This window comes from Gavialis gangeticus, unplaced genomic scaffold (assembly GCF_001723915.1).
Source record: "Gavialis gangeticus isolate Ggan-Ray unplaced genomic scaffold, GavGan_comp1, whole genome shotgun sequence".
NCBI classification, from domain to species: Eukaryota; Metazoa; Chordata; order Crocodylia; family Gavialidae; genus Gavialis; species Gavialis gangeticus.
The window spans coordinates 33,346,203-33,352,938 of record NW_017729027.1 but is presented as its reverse complement, the minus strand read 5'-3'; positions in this window follow the sequence as shown (position 1 = coordinate 33,352,938).

Below are 6,736 nucleotides of genomic sequence, written 5' to 3'. Positions count from 1 at the left end.
GCACATCCCGGCTCGCCCCGCCGGAAGCGCCGTCAGTGCCGCCGGCTCCGCTGGGGAGGCGCCCGCTCGCCGCCCTCTGCTCGCCTCGCCCAGCCTCCGCCTCCCTGGGCAGCGGCTGCAGCCCGCCCCCGTCCCCCCCGCTTCTCCTCAGCGGGCTGCGCCCGGGGGAGGCCTGTCCGCCCGCAGTCAAACCCCAGCGGGGCTGGCTTTGGTGACCCCGCTGGAGGCAGCCACAGCGCCGGGTCTCAGATGGACGGGAGCAGGGGCAGGGTCCGCTCGTGTGTGCAGGACGCTTAGGCCCTGCTTTACACCCCCCACAAACCGCCGCTTGCGGTAGCGGGGTTTCACCGCGCTGTCTGAGTGGGGCGGGGGCTATTTTGTTTTTGGGAAATATTTTGTGTTCCAAGTCAAATCGGTTCTCAGTCTTTTTGACTGAGCAACGTTCAATCGAGGTGTGTGTGGCACTGCTACCAACAAGTATCTTCCACCCTGGGCTTTTCAGCCAGGGGCTTCAGATACTCCCAAATCCACTGGTGGGCATCCTATGTGCAGGCCCAGGCCCAAGCCCAGAGGCTTGGGGTTCGGATGCCTGAGTCTCCCTTGCCATTAGTCAGTGGTCACAGGAGCAAGCTAATGAGGGGTCACCAGTTTCCATAACATAGGTGTGTAGCTTAGATCCTCCTGCTGGACGCCGGCCAGCCAGCGGGTATCTAATTACGAGACTCATAGGGCGTCCTGCCCGTGGTGCATTGGACGTAGTACACCATTAGCTACGCAATGCCATTTAAATCCATCTCAGTCTAAGCAACAGAGCAGCGCTGCCACTATGCTTGATCTGAGCCATAAGACCCCTGAGTTTATTTTCCATGCCTCAATGCAGTGGCATTACTTTATAGTGGGGGACCTGAGACAGGAAGACGTTAGGGCCCTGCTAACAATGCACAGTTCTAGATGGGAAAAGCCTCTTTTTTCCCCCCCAAGCCTAAACCTGTGATGAAGCTCTGCACTCAGAAGAAGAGGATATGCTGGTTCTTGCTACCTGTGAAATGGTTGAAATCATTTTGTCCAGTGTCACATAATACATGCACAGCAGAGACAGGGATAGAATTGAATTATCTAGGGCAGGGTGTTAAATTCACCTTGGGCACCAGGCTGTATCCAAACTATGGGGGCTACTTGGGGACTGGATCCAGCCCAGGGCATAGCAGGGTGCCTCATGGGGACAGCAAAAGCAGTTGCAGCAGGATCATGGGATCATAGAAAATTAGGGTTGGAAGGGACCTGAGGAGGTCACCTAGTTCAACACCCTGCTCAAAGTAGGACCATCCCCAACTAGATCATCCCAGCCAAGGCTTTGTCTAGCCGGGTCTTAAAAACCTCCCGAACATCCTCCAGGGATGGAGAGTCTATAACCTCTCTAGGTAACTTTAGCTTATATTCAGCTTCTTGTCCACTGTAACCTCCAGGACCTTTTCTGCGGAGCTGCTGCAGTAGCCGCTTTGACAGCTATAGGGCAAGCAGAAATGGTGTGGGCTTGCAAGCAGTAGGAGATTAGGTGACAGCAGGGCAACGAAAGGCTGTGTTATGCAGCCCTTGCTTGTCCCTGACACTGAGGTCCGTGTCCACTGGGGTCCCAGGTCCCTGAATTCTGTAGCAGGTCCGTCAGTAGGTCATTGAATGCGACCCCCTGCCCTGGGCAGGAAAGAGTGCTGGGGTCAGACAACCCCAGCTAGGTGCTTGTCCAGTCTCCTCTTGAAGAACTCAACGGTAGGGGAGAGCACCACCTCCCTTGGAAGATTCTGGCAATCCTTACTGGAATGTGTTGGGATTGTTTTGGGCTTGTTTTTAAAGATGGTGCTGCTTTATTTTTCTTGTGAGACTTGGCAACACTGCTCCCAGCCCCACTCCCCATGGGTGGCAGTACTGGGGTGGGGAGGGGGGTCTTGACCAGCCCAGAGCCCATGAGTTTGTTGGCCTAAGGCCCAGTAAGGGGTTAATCCAGCCCTGAAGGTGGTAGTCACAAGGTGGAAAAGCAAAATGAGTTGTTGGAGGCAACAAGAACATTTTATGAAGACCTGAATCAGAAGAAGGAAATAGTAAAGAAGATGGTGGATTTGCTGAAGAGAAAGTGGAGGAGTAGGAAGAAAAGATAAAGGAAGTGGAGGTGTGCTTAAAAACCTTTAAGGGAAATCACCAGGAGCAATAAATTGACTATGGAATTTTATGAGAAGTTTTAGGCATAGGTATAGTGGAAGTTTTTGAGGAAAAAGCAGAGATAGGAGAGGCAGGGAAAAATTTTACAAGAGGTTTTGTGATCTTACTTTTTAAAAAAAGGGAGAAGGAACTCCTGAAAAACCGGAGACCAATTACACTCAATATAGACTATAAGTTAATGACCAAGACGCTGCACTACAGTTTGTTTAATTTCACAGGGTCTCTGTGTGGCCCCTCGTTGCTGATTGGTGGAGGGGCCCTGCTTGTGGGTCACTCCTGAATGGCAGGTTAGTGAAAACAATAATTTAAAACTTGGTGATGTTTTTGCCTCCACCAGTCAGCAGCAAACAGTAAGGCCACCAGGGCCCCTCAGCAAATTAGTGGCAGGGAGGCAAAAATGGTGCCAAGTTTAAAATTATGGTTTTCGCTTCCCTGCCAATCAGGAGTGAGCTGCAAGTGGAGCCCCTCCACCGATCAGTGACAGGGGATGCGAGGGGATCAGCCCATTTCTGCCGTGAATCTTGTAGGTATCTATTCATATCCTCCTGTGTTACTAAAGATAAATTTACAATTCCAGCCACAGTATCCTCATGCCTTATTCCAAATACAGTGCAGAAACATTATTGAATATTTTTGCACTTTGTACAGTATTGTTAATGATTTTATCATCTATATTTACAAACAGATATGTAGTTGACAGAGGGATATTTTTGGGTCTAGTATGTTTTTAAATGTCTGCATGTCCTTATTTTTGTATTTTATAACCATAACATTCTTTAAAAGTAGGCTTTTAATTATTTATATAGTAACAAAACTGCTGCATTAGTGTCCAATGGAAAAGGTCCACGCCTTGATGAGCTTACAACTGGACAGACAAATGAACAGATAAGAGACAACATTTATGCTGGAGGCATCTTGCTTAGTAGTTTTTATTTAATTTTTTAATCACTTAAGTCAACTTTCATGAAGATTAAATGCAGAGGTATAACTGGGCAGCTTTATGACAATGGTGGCCATTAATGTTGTGATAGGTCACCTTTGGGTGGTTTGGAGGCTCCTGGCCCTGGGCATGATCTAAAACTGCATCCCGCTGGGGAAGGGTGGCCTGGTGGGGCTCCCAGTGGTGCAGGAGTCCCCAGGAAATGCCAGGCCAGTTACCTCCCCTATGAAAGGCGAGGAGGGGCGCCTTAACCCCAGCCCCTATCTTTGGGCGGGTTTTGGAGGCTGCTGGGGAAGTAGTGGGGGCCAGGTATGTCCCTGTGTAGGCGCCTGAGCCCAGCAGGGATATGAGGTCCTGGAGACCCCAGAGGGGCTAGTATGGAGAGCATTGGGAAGCCCTGCACAGAATAGGGCTGAAGTGGAAGTAGGCCTGAAGGACAACCCAAAGGGCGCAGTGAGTAGGATCAAATGAGAGTAAACTTGAAGGACAGTGAAAGGGCCAGCCCCATGAGAAGTTGTGCCCGGTGAGAGGCTTGGGGCAGAATTATCCCAGGGTTTGGCATAAGGCCGGACCATGTAGAGTAGGGGAACTCGCAGGAACTGAAGGTTCTGCATGGCAAGGCCAGTATGAGAGCAGCAAAACCTGATGGCTCAAGAGGGGCCACTCAAGGAGGAGCAGGGCAGTGGAGTGTGGCCCGGTAACAGGCAGTATGCCAGAGACCGCCAAAGAGGGGCAGAGTGGAAGAGGCCTCCTGTAAGAGGGGGGGTGGTGGGGGGGGGTGTGTGTGTGTGTGTGTGTGTGTGTGTGTGTGTGTGTGTGTGTGTGTGTGTGTGTGTGTGGAGCCCAACTTTGGACACGGTTTGCTCCGGTCTTAGACTGGGAGTCATATTAATCTGGATGCCATCTGCAAGGCATGGGCTGCAGTATAGGGGAGGTTGGAGCCGCAGATAGTGCCTCCTGGCCATCGGGGCAGTAATGGGCAGTCTCCTGCATATACCATCCATATATGGGAACAACAAAATCATGGCAGGCGGGATTGGGCGGATTGCCCCATAGAGACAGGTGGGTGGGCCAACATGAGACCTGGCCCCAAGAGTTGCCACTTGTCACAAATGTAATAATGGGTGGATCCATAGGGGACAGGCCCCAGGTGCTTACTGAAAGTGGGGGGCGAAGTAGCAGAATGGAACTAGGGGGATGCCTCACACTTCCATTATCCTACTCTGCCCACACCCCGCACCTTCACTGTAGCAGTTCCAGCTCTAAGGTGGAGCTGGGAGTAGGAAGAGTTGCAGTGGAAGCAAATGGTATAGCCAGCACAAGTCAGTGTTTAAATGGCTGCTCAACACATGGATCAGTTGCAAAAAAAGAGGAGGTGACATATTTCCCTGAAGAAGCAAACCTCTGACCACTGCCTGTGCACTGTGTGCTACCATTTCCAAGGGCACAGAACTGGCTAATCATGCTTCTGTGGGCAGTGCTGCTACACTGGGTAGCAGCTGCAGCTAGGCTTCCAGTAGCAACATGGTGAATGAGACAGCAGGAGCAGCAGGTGCTATTTTTGTGCCCCCCTGCAAGTCACCATCTGGCGTTGGTGTTCTCATGACCCCTCTCAGTTGCACTAATGGTTAAATGTCTGTTGAAAATATTTAATCATTATGACTGCAATTCTGGAAAGAATCCTAATCAGGAAAGTACTTAAATATCTGCTTAACTAATTTAATGTGTTTAAGTGTGTTCCTGAATAAAATTGCATGTGCATAGGTGCAATAATTGGTTTATTTAAATTTACAGTAGTAATTGATATACTTTATGGAAGATATCTAGTCCATATGTAGCTCAAACATGTTTGTCCCATTTAAATGTGCCATTTTATCATGATTTAAACATACGTGTGTGTGTGTGTGCGCGCAAATATTTTTCTTCCATATAAGATACGAAAGAGAACAGTTAGACATGTGCACGTGTTAGGATTTGCATCTGAATCTGTTCAAGTGTGACTCGGTAGTTAATCCAAAGATCTTTGCAAATATTCAGCTTTCTTCTTCCATGAAAGCAACATACATACTTTTGAAAATTTTGCCTTTACTTCATATCATAGAATCATAGAAAATTAGGGTTGGAAGGGACCTTAGGAGGTCATCTAGTCCAACCCCCTGCCCCTGCTCAAAGTAGAACCATCCCCAACTAAATCATCCCAGCCAAAGCATTGTCTAGCTGGGTCTTAAAAACCTCCAAGCATGAATGCCACATGCCCCCGGAGGCTGGTGGGGCACAGCGAGCTCCCGCAGGCAGCAGTGGCAGTGGCAGCAGCGGGAGGGTGGCAGAGAGCGGGGAGCTCCTGCAGGCTGCTGCGGCAGTGTTGGCAGCGGGGGGCAGGGGGTGGGGAGCGCTGACCACCCACAGACACCGTCGGCAGTGTTGGCGGCAGTCAGCGGCAATTGGGGACCACCCGCAAATGCCTTTGGTGGTGAGGCGGGGTGCTTTTTACAGGGGGTGCACTGCCAAGCTCAGGGGGTGCATGTGCACCTGTGTGCACCCCCTACGTGTCGCCAATGCCTCCAAGGATGAAGATTCCACCACCTCTCTGGGTAACCTGTTCCAGTGTTTTACTAAGTGAGAAAATTCTTCCTAATAACTAACCTAAACATCTCTTGCTGCAACTTGAGACCATCACTCCTTGTTCTGCCATCTGCCACCACTGAGAACAATTTAGCTCCATCCTCTTTCAAACCTCCCTTCAGGTAGCTGAAGGCTTCTATTAAATCCCCCAAATCCTCCAATATGTTGAGGTCTCTTTGGACCTTAACCCTGCAGTGTATCTATTCCCTCCCCACCCCACCCCTGCGCCAGCTTGGTATCATCTGCAAACTTGCTGAGGGTACACTCTGTCCCATCTTCCAGATCACTGATAAAGACATTGAACAAAACGGGCCCCAGGAATGACCCCTGGGGCAGTCCACTTGATACCAGCTGCCAAGTACACATTGAGCCATTAATTAGTATCCTCTGAGCCCAGTAATCCAGCCAGATTTCTGTCCACCCTACAGCCCATTCATTCAGCCTGTACTTTCTTAGCTTGCCTGCGAGAATGTCATGGGAGACCGTACCAAAAGCCTTGCTAAAATCAAAGTATGCCACATCCACTGGTCTCCCTGCATCTACAGAGCTATGGTCATCTCATAGAATCATAGAATCAATGAGTCAGAAGGGACCTAGACAGATCATTAAGTCTGACCCCCTGCCATGGGCAGGAAGAGCACTGGGGGTGGCCTATCCAGTCTCCTCTTGAGGATTTCCAGGGAAGGTGAGAGCACCACCTCTCTGGGAAGCCTATTCCAGGCTCTGGCCACCCTTACAGTGAAGTAGTTCTTCCTAATATCTAACCTAAACCTATCCTCCCTCAGCTTGTGGCCATTGTTCCTGGTGACTCCAAGGGGGGCCCTGGTGAACAGACTTTCCCCAAGTCCCTGCTGCTGGCCCCTGATAAGGTTGTAGGCAGCCACAAGATCCCCCCTCAGTCTCCTCTTGCGGAGACTGAAGAGATTCAGGTCCCTCAGCCTTTTCTCATAGGGCTGGCCA